Source organism: Acipenser ruthenus, chromosome 39 (assembly GCF_902713425.1).
Source record: "Acipenser ruthenus chromosome 39, fAciRut3.2 maternal haplotype, whole genome shotgun sequence".
Taxonomy (NCBI): domain Eukaryota; kingdom Metazoa; phylum Chordata; class Actinopteri; order Acipenseriformes; family Acipenseridae; genus Acipenser; species Acipenser ruthenus.
This window is the reverse complement of record NC_081227.1, coordinates 10,180,632-10,204,519: the sequence shown is the minus strand read 5'-3', so window position 1 is coordinate 10,204,519 and position 23,888 is coordinate 10,180,632. Positions and strand designations below refer to the sequence as shown.

At 41.9% G+C, this 23,888-nt stretch overlaps 1 pseudogene; it reads left to right on the top strand.

The window, feature by feature from the left end:
* The first annotated feature begins 8,543 nt into the window (after window positions 1-8,543).
* Window positions 8,544-8,812, top strand: LOC117414385 (U2 spliceosomal RNA; annotated as a pseudogene).
* Window positions 8,813-23,888: the final 15,076 nt, after the last annotated feature.

Below are 23,888 nucleotides of genomic sequence, written 5' to 3'. Positions count from 1 at the left end.
AGCAATGAAACAAGTGCCCGTTTTTTAATTGTTTTACTGATCTGAAAATCCTGAATGAGCAAACGAATATGGTTAAGTTTAGACTCAGGCAGACGGGCTTCAAACTTTTCTGTATCTAGAATGATGCCAAGGAATTCCAAAGAATGAAGGGGACCGATTGATTTTTCTTCTGAAAGCGGAACGCCATCTTCAGAAAATAAGCTTTTAAGATTGGAAATCGCTTCTGCTGGTGCATCTGAAGGAGGAGAAATTACTAAAAAATCGTCCAGCAAGTGGAGCAAGAACAGGACATGATAGACATTAAGAAGACTCCAGCATAATGCTTCCGACAGGGTATCAAATATCTTCGGGCTGCTACGGCAGCCGAAAGTCAATTGAGTGGCAAAATAAAACTTCCCTTCCCAGCATATACCAAACAGGTGACGGAGAGAAGGATGGATTGGCATTACTTTAAATGCGTCTGATATATCTGCTTTTGCTAACCAGGAACCATGACCTGCTAATTTAATTGAATGTATTGCGTCTGCAATAGTGATGTAATGCAGGGAAAATTGATCTTGGGGAATTAATGAGTTAATGCTGCTGGTGCTTGACCCCCGTGGTGCTGATAAATCAATAATGAGACGCTTTTTTCCTGACATTTTCCTCGTGGCAATGCCGATAGGATTAATTCTATATATTGGAAAAGGAGGAGCTAAAAATGGACCGACTATAAATCCTTTTTTAATTTGTTTTTCGATGAGAGACTGCACTGATTGTGGATCTTGAGTCGCTGAATAAAGATTTTTGCTTTTGAACGAGGAAGAAGGAATTTGAGTAAGACCGGTTGAAAAACCATTTTTTAATCCGTCGATCAGGTAATTAATTAAGTTACTGTCGGGATGATTCTGTAATTTACTTGATAACGCCAGGATGTTTATAGGAGTAAAGATGGTGAGCATCGGGGAAAGTCACTTGCGTTTTAAAGGGCAGATTGTATTAGCGTGAGCGTCACCGCAATTGCTGCACATGTGGATAAAATTGCATTGCCTATTCGAACAGAAGCCAGTATTGAAATTGTTGCAGATTTGTCTTCCTCCTGAAAATCTGATACTGCGCCCGTATTTGTCTTTCCTTGTAGATTGATCGAGGGGAGCTGAAGAATGTATAGGATTAGTTACTGAAGATCTGTATGAATTAGCGGCGAAACCGGGTGCTTTAGAAGTTGATGCAATTGCAGCTTTAGGGCAGAGGGCTGTTGAATGAGCTGTTGAAGCGCAGACCCCACATGCATTAGCCCTTAAACCACCGAAAATTCTATTAAATAGATCTGGATCAGGTTTTGCCCAATTGATGATGTGATTATCTGCTGCCAATATCGCTGCTGCTTTTGCAGAGAATGCTTTATGATACTCATAAAACATAGTCCCTCCGTATCTGACAGACAGCTCCACGATGTAATATTCGTAAGATTCCAATTCAGCTCTGCGGTTAGGATATACCGAGCATAACACATCTCTGAATATGGAGAAAGCAAGGACAAACTCCCCTAATGTAAGATTTTTAAGCAGTCTGGGATCTCTGGATTTTAGAGTTACCGCCAATTCTCCACAATCGACTACTCTATGGTCCAAGAATTCCGAAGTCGTCATTAATAGTGAAACAAGATTAATGTACTTACCTTCGAGAATGACACGTCTGATTTGTGGAGATATAGTGTGACGTCTCGCTGCAGTTGGAGAGGAGGATCCATATGTAGATGCAGTAGCGAGGTTGTATAGGAGGATCTGCTTCGCTGGCTGAAATTAGGGCTGGACCGGAAAAAGCTGTAGGCGGCACTGCAGCATTTGATGCTGAAATTAATGACTGCGCTGTAGATTGTTTTCCCTGTTCCATAACAGACACCCTTTTTTCTAAATCCGACAGTTGAGAACTGACCGAAGATAGAGTATCGGAAAAAGGCTGCATAAATGATTTTATCTCGTTGAATATTTGCGAATGTTGGATTTCAATGGCTGGCTGCTGGTTAGCGGTGCTAGTTGTGGGGGTGGTTAGATCCGGAATAGACTGCCTGCTGTCTGTTTTAGGACGCTAAATGGCTGGGCGTGGCTGATTATGTTTTTTCGGAGGAAAGACTGGTTCTGCTGAGACTGAATTGCAATAGAGAATGAAAAGAGACTCTCTATCACTCCCTGCCGGAATCGCATTACCATTTTTAAGAAGGGTTTTTATCAATTTATTCATGGGCCAGTCCTTCCAAAACAATCGATCCGGAGGGGCGTCCTGAGGCCGAAGACGCTTGGATCGCCGCAGATTCGATGTTTGGGTGGCAGGAACGGTAGGCAACATTTGTACTGGAACCTGGTCGAGAGCCTGATCAGGAGCCTGATCAGATGTAACTGAAATAGCAGAAGGGGAGAAAAAACGGAGACTGGATGGACCCTGGATTGAAGCTGAAGGAGAATGATCTGTTAATGACAGAAAATCCTGGGAATCCTCCGAATCCAATGACAACTGCTGTAAGTACTCCATTATTGAGGTACGCAAAAGTAGATGGGTCTTGAAATCGCTTAGGTTTAAGCCAAAAACGAAAAAACACAAGACAGCGAGGTAGAGGTGACTAATGTTTAAATAAGGTAGGTTTAATTGATGACAGCAGATGATAGGTTGTTAGTGACTAGCTCCGCCCCCTGAACCCCACCTATAGGTTAACATGACAAATTACTGACAGACACAAAAACAAACAAAACACTCACAAAACTGTTCCGTTCTCTGGGGTCTCTCACAGTCCTTTTAGGTTCTAATACTAAACCAAAGCGAAGGCACAGATTGCGATTCTCCTTCCCCTTTCATGCTGTCACCCATGACCCCTTGGTAAACAAGTGCAACCGCCTCTCCAATCTGCATCTGCCACGTCATTACCCTTCCGGGTCAATACGTAACGGAGTCTTGCCCCCTTCCAGGCTGGCCGACTTCTCTTGAACCCTGGGGAAGAACTGTCAGACCATGTTTTAAGGCTCTGAGCCTAATTAAATGCTTTTGTCTGATAAGGAATGTTTGGAACTTTCAGCAGGTCGGCCTGACCTTTTGATACCAGGAGCTTTCTTTTTCAGACCTTACACAGACTTATTCAAAAGGATACAAAAGACAGAATTCTACAACATTACTATTAACAATGTATTTCATTCTGTAGCATCCAATCCATATCTATTAAGTCAGCTTGTTCCCAGCAAGATTCGAATTCTCCTCCTGGCTCAGCTCGGACTGGTTCTGCGAACACCACGACAGGCCTGTGCATCCAGCATTTTACATCAGAGGTGTGGGCGACCAGGGCCTTTACTTGATACCTGCAAAATCTTGTTAGCTGGGCTCCCATCTCTACATTCTCATTCCCATCGTCAGTGGACAAACGCATTTTAACTGAATCTGGGTCTGTAACAGGGCGAGGAGCCCTGTACAGTTATTGTTTGTTTATTTTTAGAACGGGGTCTCCCCCTCCACCCCTGTGCACTGTATCATTTTGTAATTGTTTTGTTTTAGGATTTATTATTGTATTTATTTATTTATATGACGGCAAAGTGCCATATGTTTTGTTATTTGTATTTATGTATAGATATATATGACGACGAGAGTCGTGTTTAATTATTGAATTTATGTATTTATGACGGCAAGGCGCCGTGTGGTTTTGTATTTATTTAGAAATGTATTTATTATTATTGTGATGGCGAAGCACCACAGTTTTTTGTTATTGTTTTATCTAAAATGTGTTCTGGCAGAGGCGAGAGTGGGTAATCGTCCTCTGCCAGGAATAATTAGAAAAACTTGTGCAAAAGGTGGCCATCTCCCGAATTAATTAAGTGATTAATTTGTTGCTAAATTGGGTGATGGTCACCTGCATAAAAGCCTGCAACTCGCTGCACTCGTTGGGTGGGTGTATGAGGAGCGAGAGTGGAGAGGAGCAAGCAAAACAAAACGAAAGTAAACTTAAAACGTAAGGATCAGTGAAGGTAGTTGCTCAGCCTGACCTTGTTATTCTTGTGTTCGTGATTATTTTGTTTAACTTTTTAATTTTGTTCTGTGAGCACAGTGCTTTTTTGTTAAAACCTTTTATTTATTTTTGTATTATTTGAAATAAAATGGCGCAAGCCCCTTTAACTGCAGTCCCTGGTGTCAGTTTCCATTCCTGCTTCTGGCCTGACGTCACACCACTCAGCAACCTGTCACAGCGTCCATCAAAGAACCGCACATCCTTGCAACTGAGGCCTTCCTTGCAAAAGGATCTAATGACTTATAGCACAAAAGGGACATGCCAGAACCGTCTGTGACAATCACAAAATAATATCAGATTTTGAGAAAACAGAAGTGCCAAATATGCACACACATTCACTTCACATTGTACAGTACGTTACGTCAGGATGGTTCTTAACTCTTTTCAATAAATAACTCACAAATCATTGAAACTTAACAATTTACTCCTTAGCATTAACTTTCATCACGTAATGGAATTTCTTTGGGAGATTGTAAAGTAGTTATGAAACATTATATGAAGTACCGCAATGCACAATGTGAAGAAAATTTTGCACATCTCCTACTGTATATGTATATTTTCAGTGAAGTTGAAAATCTCAAGAAATTCCTTCCAAAATGAACTTGTATGCACATCTCATTAAACCTTTTTGAAGACATCCACTACTATAACCGTTTGTGTATTTTTCATAGAAATGTGTTATTATGTCCATCATTTAATTCAATATTCCCATGTAAAATTAAAAATTCCATGAAATGGCGCTCACTACAAATGGGACTCTTCTGCTGGTGACACTATTTAGCACAACACCGGACCCCTAGAGACAAAAAAAGAGAAGCAGGACCCCCTCTTTGTAACAGGGGGACACACATTATCGATTTATTGTGAAATAACACATCACTATCTTATATTAGGTAATATTATTTTGTAATAAGGCAATACATATTTTTCTCTTTGTGGCGCTAATGAGCTTCCAGGGAAAACGTTAGGTTACTTACCGTAACCCTGGTTCCCTGAAAGAGAAGATGGCCACCAACCGTGAGGTCGCATCGGCCATCATCACGGTCTCGTCTCGAAAAGTGGTCGAGCCTTCCCTGCGTGACGGGTTTATCCCCTTGGTGGGCGGGACCGAGGAGGTCACTGGTGGAAGGGGGCCTATCGGCGGCTTTGATAGAAGGAGCTCAGTGACACCTACCAATAGGCAGGCGTATGTCACATAAACGATGTTTGGTGGCCATCTTCGAATTGAAAGGGAACTAATAGTTTAAGAAAAGCAGTATATATGTTTAGGCTTTTAGTTTGCATAACAATAACGCCTGCAGATTAGATAGATGTTGTACTTACTATGGGTTCTGCATATTTAATGTAAATAAATATGTGTTCCACCTTAGTAAAATAATATATGTATAGGGGAGCAGGGCGGGGACACTCCCAAAGTAACTTGACAACCTTGGTCTCCATGAAGAGGAGGCAAGGTCGCCCATTGGGGTCGGCGCTCTAGGAGGTCGTTGACCCGGTCCCGGTGGTGGGGTTGGTGGAGCAGAGAGAGGAGGTGGGGCTCGGCTGCTCCGTTGAGGTGGCAAACATGCTAATTGAAATAATGGGGGAGAATCGTCACTGATGACCTAGTTCCCCCACTCTCACAAAATGTTGAATTACTGTTATATCATTGTCTACTTGTTTTGCAGCCTTGATATATTCTACTTTGGTCTACATAATGAACTGAATATTATCATTGTGTTAATTCTCGACCATTTTGCTGAAAAACTGAGAGATATGCAAACACCAGGAGCTGGTCACTGCCCATTTTTCCATCTCAATATGTACCTGGACTACAGTAGACTCATTACCAGAGAGCATTTATGTGTTGAAGAGATACGAGCTGAGACCTACAACATTTGTTCCTGTCTGAGAAGAACATACTGACTGCTTCTGAGAGCTTTCACTTCCATTCTAGACTTCACTAGAACCCTTTTCTTGTTTGCTAATAATGACCTAAAATAGCAAAAAAGCCCCAAGACAGCCAAATGTGGGCTCAAATTAAAGATCACAACTTCTAGTTTCCATTAACCTTGATTATTTAGCTGGGAAATATGTAGATATTGGGAAACTGGGCAGAAACCATTGACATATTCTGCTTGGTTTCTATAACTGCCAGTTTACTAATAATGAATTAAAAATACAAAAAATCCCCCAAAAAGCCAAAAGTGGGTTTAAATTGAAGATCACAATTTCTAGTTTACATTAAACTTGATTATTTGGCTTAGAAATGTGGAGATTTGAGAAACTGGGAAGAAACCATTGACATATTCAGCTATATTTCTATTCAATACAGTCTAAATAATGACCGCAGGAAATTTAACCTGTCAAAACCCCCAGCCCCTCACAGGCAATTTCCGCCTGGGGGGCTGTGCCCTTAAATAAATCACAATATCTTCCAAAGTATAGACAGCACAGGCATGGTTCAGGGCTTGAATTCAAGGTAACCGCTTGGGCATCAGGACTAAAACCTCAGGTGTGATAAAAGTCTTACTCAGTACCACACTGGAAGGAGATATCCAGAAAAAATACATAAAAAAACAACAAACGCTTTTCATTTTTTTATGTTCTATAGTCATTTTTTCAACTTGTAGCATATGAAAAGAGCCAGTTTTTTCCAGTGCTTCACCAACATGTCTACTATACTGGGTAAAAATTTGGAACTGTTTGAACAAAGGGATCAAATTCTACAGGAGTTTTTACAAAGCTAAGCCCAAGGGTCCCCAAACCTCTCCAAAAATAAACATTGTGTAAATCTTTATGTCCAGTGATACACTAAGTTCTAAAAGGGATGTTATCTTCTGGCACCTCACAGGCTAGCCATTGCCACATGCATTTGCCTTTGAAAGGCTTTTTTTCCCCCTTATCTCATTCAAGAGGTGGGCGTGTTTGTTTGCACATCGATTACTCTGTAATGGATTGGGCTACAAACAAAGTAAAGGTATGAATGGAAAGCTTGTGACCTCCCCTACAACGTGATCAGGGAGACTTCACCGTCATCAAGGTTGTAAGACCAGAGCAGCAAAACGCAAGCTAGTCGATAGCATTTGTTTTGGAAGCATGGGGGTACTAGACACATTGCGAATGGGATATCTCAGCGGTGAAATGACGGATTCGAAAAATTCCTTCCCTGTTTGACGGTAGGAAAACAACGATTTTGATATTGAGTCAGCTTTTTTTCTGTTTTGCTTTTGTAATAATATTACAAATGAGTTATGAAATATAATGTTTACGTGCAGTTCCGTGTTCCGCCCGCGGGACTAGAGGGCGTAAGAGGATATAGTTTCCATAAGTTTACATATAATAGAAGTCAGTCTTATTGGCCTGTAGTTACCTGGTTCAGTTTTGTCTCTCTTTTTGTGGATCGGTATTACGTTTGCAATTTTCCAGTCTGTCGGTACAACCCCTGTGTCAAGAGACTGTTGCATGATTTTGTAAATAGTACTCATTTATTTGAGTACTATTAGGAGGATCTCATCTGGCCCAGGGGATTAGTTTATTTTAAGAGCTCCTAGTCCCTTTAACACTTCTGCCTCTGTTATGCTAAAGCTATTTAAAGCTGAATAGGAACAGTTCGACATGTGGGGCATGTTGCCTGTATCCTCCTTTGTAAAAACTTGTGAAAAGTAATCATTTAATACATTTGCTATTTTTTTCTATTCATCTATGATTTTGCCATTTGTATCTCTTAAACATTTTAACTCCTCTTTTGAATGTTCTCTTGCTGTAGAATAATGGATTTTTTAAAATTGGTTTTAGCCCCCTTAGCAATGCTCATTTTTATCTCTCTCTTGGCCTAACTTCCTTTTTGACTTGTGTTTGCAGTTCCAAGTACTCTTTCTGTGTACTTTGTTCTTGGTCCCTTTTAAACATTCTGTAAAGTGCCTCTTTTCTCTGAATATTTTTTTTAATTGATCTATTAAACCATTTTGAAAATTTTCTTTTAGATTTAGATTTGTCTACTTTTGGGATGTAATTGTTTTGCGCCTCTAGTACTACATTTTTTTAAAAAAGCCATCCTTTTTCTGTGGATGTTTTCTGTATTTTACTCCAATCTACTTCTGTTAGTCTCTGTTTCATTCCTTCATAGTTTGCCTTCCTAAAATTGTAAACCTTAGCTTTAGTCATTACTTTTGGGGTTTTAAAAAGCACTTCAAATGAGACCATGTTGTGGTCTGAGTTTGCCCGTGGTTTTCAGACCTGTTTTAGTTATTCTGTCTTCGTCATTTGAAAAGACTAAATCAAGGCATGCCTCCCCTCTAGTCGGTGCCTTGACAAATTGTGTTAGGAAGCAGTCATTTGTCATTTCCACCATTTCAATTTCATCCGTCGTGCTCCCAACCGGGTTTTCCCATTTTATGTGGGGGAAGTTGCAATCCCCTATTAGTATGGCTTCTCCTTTGCTGCACACATTTCGAATGTCATTGTATAACAGATTATTTTGCTCGCCGTCTGAATCTGGCGGTCTATAGCATGCTCCTATTATTATGCCCTTTGAATTTTTGTCCATTATTCTGACCCATATTGATTCTGTGTTGTTTTGTTCTACCAGATTTAACACCTGGGTTGTAAATAAAAAGGAGATGGGTGTAAAATATGATTGTATATTTTATTGGGTATGTGGGTGTTATAAGAAATGATACTCTAATGGAGGGTTGTGATGGGTATATGTATATTTTTGGAAGCGGGAGATGGAACCAGGGCTTGCTCCGTCCACTCCACGCTTCGACCCGGTATTGCAGTACCTCCGGGATTGGTGCACAACTTTCAGAAAGGTCAAAAGTAAAGACAGACAGAGACAGATAGTGCTAAACGGTATGTTTGTGTGTCGTACGCCTCTCCTCCCACTTTCTTGTTTGTATTTTTCCCGCTGTTTTTTTTTGTAAGAATGGAAGGCAGGCCTAACTAGATGATGAGGGAGAGCCTGCTCTACACACGCAGCAGGCCAGTGTACCCAGAAGGCCTTGCACTCGTGGGAGGAGGAGGTAAAGCAGAAATGGAGCTGTTTAGTGGGGCAAGGAGCCCTCACTTTCAAGGCAGAAGCAGCAGCAAAGCGTCCCTTTGCCGGGACTGAACAGCAGTTGCGATTTTGGAAGAGTTCCCCATTTTGCCTTGCCACCGGGTAGAGAAGGCCTTTGGGCTGACCTGATGGGTTCGGCCACCAGCAAAGCCACGCTCTGGCTTCTCTTCAGTTCGAATAAATCTTTCTAAGGACTAAGGCTTAGAGGGTAGTGGCATTGCCCGCTCCCTCCGAGGGTCTGTGAGAGGTTTGTTCGAGGGAAGAGGAACAGACTTTTTTTTATTTTTGACTGGCTTTTCTTCAGCTCGGCAACTTTTTGGAAGACTAATGCTCAGTCTGGTTTTGGCTTGCCCAATCCAGGCCGAGGGTCTTTAAAGATTTTGTTGACTGTTGAGAGCAGTTTTTCTTTTTCAGGCGGTTCCAGTTTTTTTCTTTTTCAGGCGGTTCCGGCCTTTCCAGACGTTCCTGGAGTTCGAGAGAAGGAAGACCTACCATCCAGATGAAAGGAACTGAAAGGAAGGAAAATAAATATCTCCCTCAGCTGGGAGGTAGCACCACCGTTTCATTTTTTACCAGGGGAATTATAACATGACTGAAATACAATAGAGAAACTAGGTACCAATGTCACCTACATCGTATGCGGTGCTTAATTTACATGATCAAAGTGTATCTAATGCTTATTATATATAAGTAGAAAACACATGCAGTAAACAGAACACAAATATTCACTGGCAAATTGAAACCTTTTATCTCTTGTTGGCTCTAACAATGATAGGAGGAGCACTTTTAGCTACCAGCGGCATGTATGGTGCCACAGTTGCAATAAAAGACATAATGATCTGATTGTATAGGTGTACTGTTTAATAAAAGACATAATGATCTGATTGTATAGGTGTACTGTTTAATAAAAGACATAATGATCTGATTGTCTAGGTGTACTGTTTAATAAAAGACATAATGATCTGATTGTATAGGTGTACTGTTTAATAAAAGACATAATGATCTGATTGTATAGGTGTACTGTTTAATAAAAGACATAATGATCTGATTGTATAGGTGTACTGTTTAAGTATGCATGGCCTTCTCTTTGAGAAGAGTGAAAAGGCTTGGGAAGGTGTACTTGCCTAAACATATTTAGCCAGGGCTGTGCTCCTAAAAAACTGCAAACAGATCAGAACTTTAATGTTTTAAAACAAATGCAAACTGTACATTTTATGACAAACAGTTATGTTGAAGCTAGCGTTGATTTATTTAACTGAACTATAAAATCAAAAATGTGGTGCTACTTTACAGGAAGAAACACATTCAGGTATATATATATATATATATATATATATATATATATATATATATATATATATATATATATATGTTTTGTCAGACTTTAAACACAGTTATAACCACAGCTACCACCAAATTAAGTCGAGACCTGCTGATTTTAACACTTTTAACTCTTTATAAAGATCTGGAAAATTGTCTCTGGGGGTTGGTTTAAAAGAAACTCTACAGACTTTGCATTTAAAACTGTTGATTTGGGGTTGAATGCCTAACAGTAAATCTTTAAACTTGTACCCACAAGTCTTTATATAGGCAGAATCAAACACTATTTAAAAACCTCTTCAGAAACACACGTATTCACTTTCTATTTGACAAGGTTATTAGAAATAATTCAAAATAGTCTGCAATGTAAATGTTTAACACGTTATCATTTATTCAACAGTTACATATCATTTTATCAGTATTGGTCGATATTGTACTTAAATGCGGTTTGATACCAGATCTACAAGTTATAATACACTCCTATAAAGTTCATAAACAGTGTTTGTTACATAGATTATTTAATATTAAGCATTTCAGCAAAATCTACTTGGAAAATCAAATAAAAATACCAGAGTCACTATAGCCTACACTACACAACATTTAGATACAACTAGAGAGTTAATTCAGCCGTAGTATACACTGACTTTAACAAAGCATGCACATCCACATCAAACACATTAACATATTTGACCTAGGGCATGTATTTGGATTTGTAGTAGCAGCCTAGTTAAATTACTGATGAGACGGTCAGACGAGCATCGCAGCCTTTCACTGTTTCTTACGCTAATAGAGCTATTTTGGAAGATTATTTCGGAGCAAACATGCCTCGTGGTCGTGGTTATGTAGACCGTTTTAAACAAAGAACTTATTTAAATTTCCCGTGGTCGTTATTTAGACTGTATTGGGGCTTGTCCTAATGTCCTGATTGTTTGTCCCACCCTGTCCCTGTGTGTAAACTAATTGTAATATTTGACAGGAAGAAATGTTGGACGTATATAACTTTTGCTGTGTGTTTTATAGCTTTATTCTAAATTAATTTTACTTTCCCAAAGGAAACTGTTTCTTAAACAAAAAATATGTCATGGTTCCAGTTTCAGTCGTGTCTAGGGGTTTCCCAGCTGTAAACAATATCCTGCGTTTGTCGAGATATTAGTTTGTTCACTTCATCCGCTATGCCTACATAAAATGGTTAGCTGTCAAACACTGTAGCATCCATATGTTAACATGTATGTCGATGCCTCTGCCGTACATTGCACTCTTGAGATTATTAACACAAATATCCTGTGCAACACGAAGAAAAGTTCATTCCAAACCCTTAACTGTTCATTCTTTATTATAAATGTAGGGATTTGTAAATATCTGTCAAAGATAAACTTGCTTACATTTTTGACAAAAGAAACACTAACCGGTTGTCACACTTGTTCCAGGTTTTGCTGCAATAAAATACAAAATAGAATGAAAATAGAAAACATTTTGTGCCGGTATCTTGTGACAAAGTCATTTTGTAAACCAAGAAAAAATCTTTAAAGTGAATTTAGGATACCTTCACAACTTATTCTTTTCAAAGAAAATGCTTAACATCTGCGTTAAGTATTTATTATATATATATAATAATATAATATACATTGTAAACAATGTTTTCTGATGACTAAAATGCATTTATGGTTTTTTTAATTTCAGTAAACATAACTGAATTACTAGAGCCACATTTCTCAGCACTGCCCAGTAGTTCATTGCAGAACACTGACACATAAGTATTTCTGAAAGAGTCAAGTGAATGTACTCAAAAAAAAATCCTGTAGACAGATTTCACCGCGAGATTCCCACACTAGAAAGCACTTTAATTGTAACGCTCAAATGGTTTTCAAAAGCTTATGTCATCAGACTCTTTTTCAGTTCACAAAAGCCTTGATCTCTGTGTATTTTCTTAGTCCCCTCTAACAATTCCCAGTCACGGCATCCACGGTCTTGTACAACCCGAAAACACTGCCTGCAAAACAAAGATTGTTAGCCTAGATGTTTAAGTCGATCAACACAGCTCTTTTCAGTGCTTCTCAATACATATTTCAGTACAACTAAATGCATGTGTGCACCGCCAACCAACCATCAGGACTAAACGTAATCTGTCTTAGCCAGCAGCTTTGTATGACAGATAACTGACATTCTACGTGCCCTGTGCCGAGAACTCCCTAACAATTGTTTATCGCAATTGCATTGCCGATTCTCTTGTGAAACTGTCTGGACAACCTCTAGATATCAGCGCAGGACACAGCAGGTTGGAGGCTTTGAAATGCGCTGTGCACTTCTTTAGCTGTCTTGCTTTTTAAACGGGAGTGACATACTGTGTAACGAGAAGTGTTCTATATCATTATTGAGAGGGGCTATCTCAAAATAAATGACTGTTTTTACATTTATTTAACACAAACACCAACACTGCCAATTCTTGTTTTAATAAACTTATAAATTGTTTACCATTCCCCTCTTTGAAACAGTTCTCATTCTACCTAAAGGAATTACAGCAAACTCTTGTACAGCATCTTAAAATAAAACACACCAGTCACTTATCGCATATCACCACAGGCCAGTGTTATCCCCAGCCCTTCACCCATGAGGGGGGCTTGTCGCTTGTACAATTGTCTCTGTTTGCCATGCTCACACAAGAATAGACACAGCCTAAGTTTGTCACATTTTATTTTAAAACCTTTTTTGTTTTAAGTAAATACTTTGTAACAAATTTGGAAATTGTCTAAAATATGACCGCTGATAGTCAATGTTTGTAGCAATTTTTTTTGCGTTTTTAAGCTTTAAACTAAATAAAGTTAAATAATACACATTCATGATCCGTGCATTTTAGCATAAACACCAGCTTTCAAAGTGTTTAAATACGTGCCTAACGACTATTTTGTTCAATTGATAATCCTTCAGTCTGTAGTTTTGAAAACTTTTGTGTTCGTTTACTTCTGCATAAGCATACAGGCCGCTCCAGCATTGCCAAGAGAGACTGTGGCAATGCGCCCCGCCCCTGTGTGCATTTATGTGTTGTATGTTACGTGCGTGTGTAAATGTTGGTGTATAGATTGGTACACGGGATATAAACGGGTCTGTGTTTCACGTGTGTGTAAAAAGTGTAGATTTGTATTTAGGCACGAGGAGAGCACAAATCACTTCACGTGCTGGTTAAATGTAATATGTGAGCACGGGGTTGCACAGAATTAATTCACGTGCTGGGATTCAAGTGAATAATTAATTAGTAATTGAATCCCAGCACAATAGTATATATAGACGCACATTTCTTGCACTCAGGGTTGGGTGTTCGAGAGTGGAGAACGGGTGAGAGAGAAGGAGAACGTAAAAGTAGTAAAAGTAGTAAAAGTAGTAAAAATAATAAAAATAATATCTAGAAGTGTTTGTACTCACCGTGTTTGTTTGTCTCTCCGTGCACCGTTTGTTAAGTGTTTAGTACGTTTTGTTTGTCTTTTTATTTTGGCGTGTAGTGCCGTGTCCCGTGTTTTTGTCTGTTCAAACCTTTTATTTTCTGTGCTGTTTTATTAAATGCTGAGCGAAACCATTCGCTCAGCTCCACCAAAACCCCAAGTCTCTGTCTGTTTACTCCCTGCTTCTGGTCTGACGCCACCCACTCCGGCCGTCTTTGTGACGCGTGGTGTCCTGCGTGGGATCTATAGCGCCTCCAAGCGTCAGACCAGGAGAGGGGGTTCTGTGAAAAAAAAAAAAAAAAAAAATAGTAAAGCGAGGATGGGAAGAAAGAGCTGCAGGAAGCAGCAGAAGCAGCAGCAGCAACAACAGCTGCAGCCCTCATCCTGCATGCCGGGCTGGGAGGAGGACAGCCACAACGGGGCAGTAGCCACCCCTCTACCCCCACTGCCACCGGGTTCCCCACCGTCCCGGGAAATATGGGACTGGCTGGTGCACCCCGAGGGGAACTTCGCCAGTGACCTCCCCATGGTTATTCACGCACTGCAGATGCGAGATGGGAAACGATGGGAGGACTGGGAGCAACAGCACAACCCGGCATCCGTTCGTGACCTCACCATGGTGGTGCTGGGTTACCTAGCTGCAGACATGGGAGGGATGCCGTCCAGTGAGCAAGAGGGAGAGGAGCAGTCGCTGCCCTCTCCAGTACCTGAGCGGGAGGAGCCTGAGCGTCCACAGCCCGAGTGGGAGGAGCCTGAGCGTCCACAGCCCGAGTGGGAGGGGCCTGAGCGTCCACAGCCCGAGTGGGAGGAGCCTGAGCGTCCACAGCCCGAGTGGGAGGAGCCTGAGCGTCCACAGCCCGAGTGGGAGGAGCCTGAGCGTCCTACGCCCGAGTGGGAGGAACCCGAACGTCCTATGCCTGAGTGGGAGGAACCCGAACGTCCTACGCCTGAGTGGGGGGAACCCGAGTGTCCACAGCCCAAAAGGGAGGAGTCGGGGCGTCCACAGCCCAAAAGGGAGGAGGTCGGGGATGATGGCTGGGAGGTTTTTTTAAAGAACCTCGCAGCAGAGTTATGCCCTGGCTGTGGGGCTTATGGGCACACGTTAGCCATATGCCCCACCCAGTATGAAGAGGAGGAACCAGCGCCCAGACGGGGGGACCGCGAGCGTCCAGCGCCCAGACGGGGGGACCGCGAGCGTCCAGCGCCCAGACGGGGGGACCGCGGGAATCCGAAGCCTGAGAGGCAGCTGTTCCCACCTTCACCAGCAGAGCAAGAATGCCTGCTGGTTTCCCCATCACAACCAGCAGAGGTAGAATGCCTGCTGGTTTCCCCAGCACAACCAGCAGAGGTAGAATGCCTGCTGGTTTCCCCAGCACAACCAGCAGAGGAAGAATGCCTGCTGGTTTCCCCAGCCCAACCAGCAGAGGAAGAATGCCTGCTGGTTTCCCCTTCAGAGGCAGAGCCGCACCAGTCCGCTGCAAGAGAGGCAGAGCAGCACCAGTCCCCTGAAAAAGGGGGAGACTACACGCTGCTCCCACCTCCATCGGCAGGAGACTACACGCTGCTCCCACCTTCACCGGCAGGAGCAGAACAGCCGGAGCTGCCTCTGCCTCCGCCACCTCCACCGGAAGGAACAGAGCAGCAGGAGCTGCCTCTGCCACTTCCAGGAGCAGAGGAGCAGGAGCTGCCTCTGCCTCCGCTACCTACATCGGCAGGAGCAGAGCAGCCGGAGCTGCCTCTGCCTCCGCCACCTACACCGGCAGGAGCAAAGGAGCAGGAGCTGCCTCTGCCACTTCCAGGAGCAGAGGAGCAGGAGCTGCCTCTGCCACTTCCAGGAGCAGAGGAGCTGCCTCTGCCTCTGCCACTGCCAGAAGCAGAACAGCAGGAGCTGTCTCTGCTTCCCATACCTCCACCACGGGGAGTACGGTGGCCGGAGCCCCAGAAAGGGGAGCTGTCGGCCACGAAGAAGGAGGAGGAGGTCTGGAGACCACCAACCCCAGCAGCAGTTTCGCTGCCAGAGATCGTGGGGGAGGTCTGGAGACCTGCTCCCACTGCAGCAGTTTCGCTGCCGGAGATCGTGGGGGAGGTCAGGAGACCTGCTCCCACTGCAGCAGTTTCGCTGCCGGAGATCGTGGGGGAGGTCCGGAGACCTGCTCCCACTGCAGCAGTTTCGCTGCCGGAGATCGTGGGGGAGGTCCGGAGACCTGCTCCCACTGCAGCAGTTTCGCTGCCGGAGATCGTGGGGGAGGTCCGGAGACCTGCTCCCACTGCAGCAGTTTTGCTGCCGGAGATCGTGGGGGAGGTCCGGAGACCTGCTCCCACTGCAGCTTCTTTGCTCCCGGCAGTACTGTGGTCGGAGCCCCACCAAAGGGAGCTACCGGCTACAAAGACAGCGGGAGAGGTCAGGAGACCACTTTCCCCAGCAGCAGTTTCGCTGCAGAAGTGGACCAACAGGCTGTCAGTCGTGCCACTACCGGCAGGGGTGCTGACAGCATGGCCAGGCATGGGCCCACTGAAGCCTCCCTTCCCAGCCCGAGACTTTGTCCTGGACTGCTGGATTTTTAAGGGGGGAGGTGGCCGTTGAGGCCATGTGTGCTGCGCACAAGGGGGGGTATATGTGGCAATGCGCCCCGCCCCTGTGTGCATTTATGTGTTGTATGTTACGTGCGTGTGTAAATGTTGGTGTATAGATTGGTACACGGGATATAAACGGGTCTGTGTTTCACGTGTATTTAAAAAGTGTAGATTTGTATTTAGGCACGAGGAGAGCACAAATCACTTCACGTGCTGGTTAAATGTAATATGTGAGCACGGGGTTGCACAGAATTAATTCACGTGCTGGGATTCAAGTGAATAATTAATTAGTAATTGAATCCCAGCACAATAGTATATATAGACGCACATTTCTTGCACTCAGGGTTGGGTGTTCGAGAGTGGAGAACGGGTGAGAGAGAAGGAGAACGTAAAAGTAGTAAAAGTAGTAAAAATAATATCTAGAAGTGTTTGTACTCACCGTGTTTGTTTGTCTCTCCGTGCACCGTTTGTTAAGTGTTTAGTACGTTTTGTTTGTCTTTTTATTTTGGCGTGTAGTGCCGTGTCCCGTGTTTTTGTCTGTTCAAACCTTTTATTTTCTGTGCTGTTTTATTAAATGCTGAGCGAAACCATTCGCTCAGCTCCACCAAAACCCCAAGTCTCTGTCTGTTTACTCCCTGCTTCTGGTCTGACGCCACCCACTCCGGCCGTCTTTGTGACAGAGACCCAAACTGATCTTTCTGTACGGCTGGGTCAACATATGCCTTATTATATTTGAATAAATTAAAAAATACAACAACAACTCTATACTTTAGTTTTATTTACCATTTTACAGTAACAATTGACATTTCTCATTTCTCCCCTTTTTAAATTGTTTTTCATTTTTAAGTAAATACATTGCAAGATTGTTTTTACCATTTATTGTAATGATTCGCCATTGATTCTGGACTGTTTCTTATCTTTGAACAAACATACCAGCAACACCCTTAGCACATGACCAGCCATGCTGCTATCCAGTACTGGGGCCCCCTAGTTTCTTATCTTCGAGCGACACCCTTAGCTCCACGCAGGGCCTAGTTTAGTGAGTGTGTAAAAACAAGGGGGTGAGGGGTTCTTCTTTAACTTGTCGTCTCTCGTGGCTATCTATCTTAAACCCACCCTATCTGGTGTGTAATGTGGTCACCTCAAAGTTCCTGAAAATAAAAAAGCCAAAGTTTGAATGCACTGAAAGGAAGGAAAATAAATATCTCCCTCAGCTGGGAGGTAGCACCACCGTTTCATTTTTTACCAGGGGAATTATAACATGACTGAAATACAATAGAGAAACTAGGTACCAATGTCACCTACATCGTATGCGGTGCTTAATTTACATGATCAAAGTGTATCTAATGCTCATTATATATAAGTAGAAAACACATGCATTAAACAGAACACAAATATTCACTGGCAAATTGAAACCTTTTATCTCTTGTTGGCTCTAACAATGATAGGAGGAGCACTTTTAGCTACCAGCGGCATGTATGGTGCCACAGTTGCAATAAAAGACATAATGATCTGATTGTATAGGTGTACTGTTTAAGTATGCATGGCCTTCTCTTTGAGAAGAGTGAAAAGGCTTGGGAAGGTGTACTTGCCTAAACATATTTAGCCAGGGCTGTGCTCCTAAAAAACTGCAAACAGATCAGAACTTTAATGTTTTAAAACAAATGCAAACTGTACATTTTATGACAAACAGTTATGTTGAAGCTAGCGTTGATTTATTTAACTGAACTATAAAATCAAAAATGTGGTGCTACTTTACAGGAAGAAACACATTCAGGTATATATATATATATATATATATATATATATATATATATATATATATATATATATATATATATATATGTTTTGTCAGACTTTAAACACAGTTATAACCACAGCTACCACCAAATTAAGTCGAGACCTGCTGATTTTAACTGTTTATAAAGATCTGGAAAATTGTCTCTGGGGGTTTGTTTAAAAGAAACTCTACAGACTTTGCATTTAAAACTGTTGATTTGGGGTTGAATGCCTAACAGTAAATCTTTAAACTTGTACCCACAAGTCTTTATATAGGCAGAATCAAACACTATTTAAAAACCTCTTCAGAAACACACGTATTCACTTTCTATTTGACAAGGTTATTAGAAATAATTCAAAATAGTCTGCAATGTAAATGTTTAACACGTTATCATTTATTCAACAGTTACATATCATTTTATCAGTATTGGTCGATATTGTACTTAAATGCGGTTTGATACCAGATCTACAAGTTATAATACACTCCTATAAAGTTCATAAACAGTGTTTGTTACATAGATTATTTAATATTAAGCATTTCAGCAAAATCTACTTGGAAAATCAAATAAAAATACCAGAGTCACTATAGCCTACACTACACAACATTTAGATACAACTAGAGAGTTAATTCAGCCGTAGTATACACTGACTTTAACAAAGCATGCACATCCACATCAAACACATTAACATATTTGACCTAGGGCATGTATTTGGATTTGTAGTAGCAGCCTAGTTAAATTACTGATGAGACGGTCAGACGAGCATCGCAGCCTTTCACTGTTTCTTACGCTAATAGAGCTATTTTGGAAGATTATTTCGGAGCAAACATGCCTCGTGGTCGTGGTTATGTAGACCGTTTTAAACAAAGAACTTATTTAAATTTCCCGTGGTCGTTATTTAGACTGTATTGGGGCTTGTCCTAATGTCCTGATTGTTTGTCCCACCCTGTCCCTGTGTGTAAACTAATTGTAATATTTGACAGGAAGAAATGTTGGACGTATATAACTTTTGCTGTGTGTTTTATAGCTTTATTCTAAATTAATTTTACTTTCCCAAAGGAAACTGTTTCTTAAACAAAAAATATGTCATGGTTCCAGTTTCAGTCGTGTCTAGGGGTTTCCCAGCTGTAAACAATATCCTGCGTTTGTCGAGATATTAGTTTGTTCACTTCATCCGCTATGCCTACATAAAATGGTTAGCTGTCAAACACTGTAGCATCCATATGTTAACATGTATGTCGATGCCTCTGCCGTACATTGCACTCTTGAGATTATTAACACAAATATCCTGTGCAACACGAAGAAAAGTTCATTCCAAACCCTTAACTGTTCATTCTTTATTATAAATGTAGGGATTTGTAAATATCTGTCAAAGATAAACTTGCTTACATTTTTGACAAAAGAAACACTAACCGGTTGTCACACTTGTTCCAGGTTTTGCTGTAATAAAATACAAAATAGAATGAAAATAGAAAACATTTTGTGCCGGTATCTTGTGACAAAGTCATTTTGTAAACCAAGAAAAAATCTTTAAAGTGAATTTAGGATACCTTCACAACTTATTCTTTTCAAAGAAAATGCTTAACATCTGCGTTAAGTATTTATTATATATATATATATATATATATATATATATATATATATATATATATATATATATATATATATATATTGAATAGATGAGTGTTTTTAGACAAAATGTACCCATATAAAATGTAAAATATGTGCTCACACACCCAGAACTATGTTTGTGTTGCAAATAAATAACAATCCTGTAACGTGTAAGCGCAATACAAGTGAACAGTTTTACAGTATGTGGCTAAGTACCTGTTTGTAAATATTTTAAATGTTTTGTAAGCTATGTTGCCTGATGACTAAATCTGATTTTTTTTTTAAATTAGCATGTTTATTGTTTTTTAAATATTTCAGTTAGCATAACTGAATTACTAGCACCACATGTTTCAATACTACACAGTCGTTGGTTGCAGAACATTGACACGAAAGCGTTTCTAAAAGGTCGATAATGTGAACACCACGAGGTCGGTTGGCCACTTTGGCATCTTAAAACCCCACATTTTAATAGCTGACCGTCACAAACTGGACATTCTCATAACAAACTCAAATAACAAATTTATTTTGTTTTGGCTTTTTTCATTTCACAATGTTGTATCCGCTAGCATATTAACTAAAATAGTTGTAACAAACTCTTGAGCTTCATCCAAATGATATACTGTAACATGAACAGCAAACATGTATTTATTTTTTTCTTCATTTCAACACTTTGTACATGTTTTCATCTTGACTAAAATAATTGTAAAATTAAAGAATATAACAAACACACACTCACTGAGAGAGAGAGAGAGAGAGAGAGAGAGAGAGAGAGAGAGAGAGAGAGAGAGAGAGAGAGAGAGCAAACTTTTGTTCTTAATTTCATGGCTTTCAATCTTTGGCTTTCATTTCCAGGAACAGATCTGTGAAGTGAAAGGGCAACAAAAGTGAATAGCTTTACAGTGTGTGCCCAAGTAGGCCTATACCTGTTGTCAATATTTTGAAAATGTTTTGTAAACAATGTTTTCTGATGACTAAAATGCATTTATGTTTTTTTTTTAATTTCAGTAAACATAACTGAATTACTAGAGCCACATTTCTCAGCACTGCCCAGTAGTTCATTGCAGAACACTGACACATAAGTATTTCTGAAAGAGTCAAGTGAATGTACTCAAAAAAAAATCCTGTAGACAGATTTCACCGCGAGATTCCCACACTAGAAAGCATTTTAATTGTAACGCTCAAATGGTTTTCAAAAGCTTATGTCATCAGACTCTTTTTCAGTTCACAAAAGCCTTGATCTCTGTGTATTTTCTTAGTCCCCTCTAACAATTCCCAGTCACGGCATCCACGGTCTTGTACAACCTGAAAACACTGCCTGCAAAACAAAGATTGTTAGCCTAGATGTTTAAGTCGATCAACACAGCTCTTTTCAGTGCTTCTCAATACATATTTCAGTACAACTAAATGCATGTGTGCACCGCCAACCAACCATCAGGACTAAACGTAATCTGTCTTAGCCAGCAGCTTTGTATGACAGATAACTGACATTCTACGTGCCCTGTGCCGAGAACTCCCTAACAATTGTTTATCTCAATTGCATTGCCGATTCTCTTGTGAAACTGTCTGGACAACCTCTAGATATCAGCGCAGGACACAGCAGGTTGGAGGCTTTGAAATGCGCTGTGCACTTCTTTAGCTGTCTTGCTTTTTAAACGGGAGTGACATACTGTGTAACGAGAAGTGTTCTATATCATTATTGAGAGGGGCTATCTCAAAATAAATGACTGTTTTTACATTTATTTAACACAAACACCAACACTGCCAATTCTTGTTTTAATAAACTTATAAATTGTTTACCATTCCCCTCTTTGAAACAGTTCTCATTCTACCTAAAGGAATTACAGCAAACTCTTGTACAGCATCTTAAAATAAAACACACCAGTCACTTATCGCCTGTCACCACAAGCCAGTGTAATCCCCAGCCCTTCACCCATGAGGGGGGCTTGTCGCTTGTACAATTGTCTCTGTTTGCCATGCTCACACAAGAATAGACACAGCCTAAGTTTGTCACATTTTATTTTAAAACCTTTTTTGTTTTAAGTAAATACTTTGTAACAAATTTGGAAATTGTCTAAAATATGACCGCTGATAGTCAATGTTTGTAGCAATTTTTTTTGCGTTTTTAAGCTTTAAACTAAATAAAGTTAAACAATACACATTCATGATCCGTGCATTTTAGCATAAACACCAGCTTTCAAAGTGTTTAAATACGTGCCTAACGACTATTTTGTTCAATTGATAATCCTTCAGTCTGTAGTTTTGAAAACTTTTGTGTTCGTTTACTTCTGCATAAGCATACAGGCCGCTCCAGCATTGCCAAGAGAGACTGTGGCAATGCGCCCCGCCCCTGTGTGCATTTATGTGTTGTATGTTACGTGCGTGTGTAAATGTTGGTGTATAGATTGGTACACGGGATATAAACGGGTCTGTGTTTCACGTGTATTTAAAAAGTGTAGATTTGTATTTAGGCACGAGGAGAGCACAAATCACTTCACGTGCTGGTTAAATGTAATATGTGAGCACGGGGTTGCACAGAATTAATTCACGTGCTGGGATTCAAGTGAATAATTAATTAGTAATTGAATCCCAGCACAATAGTATATATAGACGCACATTTCTTGCACTCAGGGTTGGGTGTTCGAGAGTGGAGAACGGGTGAGAGAGAAGGAGAACGTAAAAGTAGTAAAAGTAGTAAAAGTAGTAAAAATAATAAAAATAATATCTAGAAGTGTTTGTACTCACCGTGTTTGTTTGTCTCTCCGTGCACCGTTTGTTAAGTGTTTAGTACGTTTTGTTTGTCTTTTTATTTTGGCGTGTAGTGCCGTGTCCCGTGTTTTTGTCTGTTCAAACCTTTTATTTTCTGTGCTGTTTTATTAAATGCTGAGCGAAACCATTCGCTCAGCTCCACCAAAACCCCAAGTCTCTGTCTGTTTACTCCCTGCTTCTGGTCTGACGCCACCCACTCCGGCCGTCTTTGTGACGCGTGGTGTCCTGCGTGGGATCTATAGCGCCTCCAAGCGTCAGACCAGGAGAGGGGGTTCTGTGAAAAAAAAAAAAAAAAAAAATAGTAAAGCGAGGATGGGAAGAAAGAGCTGCAGGAAGCAGCAGAAGCAGCAGCAGCAACAACAGCTGCAGCCCTCATCCTGCATGCCGGGCTGGGAGGAGGACAGCCACAACGGGGCAGTAGCCACCCCTCTACCCCCACTGCCACCGGGTTCCCCACCGTCCCGGGAAATATGGGACTGGCTGGTGCACCCCGAGGGGAACTTCGCCAGTGACCTCCCCATGGTTATTCACGCACTGCAGATGCGAGATGGGAAACGATGGGAGGACTGGGAGCAACAGCACAACCCGGCATCCGTTCGTGACCTCACCATGGTGGTGCTGGGTTACCTAGCTGCAGACATGGGAGGGATGCCGTCCAGTGAGCAAGAGGGAGAGGAGCAGTCGCTGCCCTCTCCAGTACCTGAGCGGGAGGAGCCTGAGCGTCCACAGCCCGAGTGGGAGGAGCCTGAGCGTCCACAGCCCGAGTGGGAGGGGCCTGAGCGTCCACAGCCCGAGTGGGAGGAGCCTGAGCGTCCACAGCCCGAGTGGGAGGAGCCTGAGCGTCCACAGCCCGAGTGGGAGGAGCCTGAGCGTCCTACGCCCGAGTGGGAGGAACCCGAACGTCCTATGCCTGAGTGGGAGGAACCCGAACGTCCTACGCCTGAGTGGGGGGAACCCGAGTGTCCACAGCCCAAAAGGGAGGAGTCGGGGCGTCCACAGCCCAAAAGGGAGGAGGTCGGGGATGATGGCTGGGAGGTTTTTTTAAAGAACCTCGCAGCAGAGTTATGCCCTGGCTGTGGGGCTTATGGGCACACGTTAGCCATATGCCCCACCCAGTATGAAGAGGAGGAACCAGCGCCCAGACGGGGGGACCGCGAGCGTCCAGCGCCCAGACGGGGGGACCGCGAGCGTCCAGCGCCCAGACGGGGGGACCGCGGGGATCCGAAGCCTGAGAGGCAGCTGTTCCCACCTTCACCAGCAGAGCAAGAATGCCTGCTGGTTTCCCCATCACAACCAGCAGAGGTAGAATGCCTGCTGGTTTCCCCAGCACAACCAGCAGA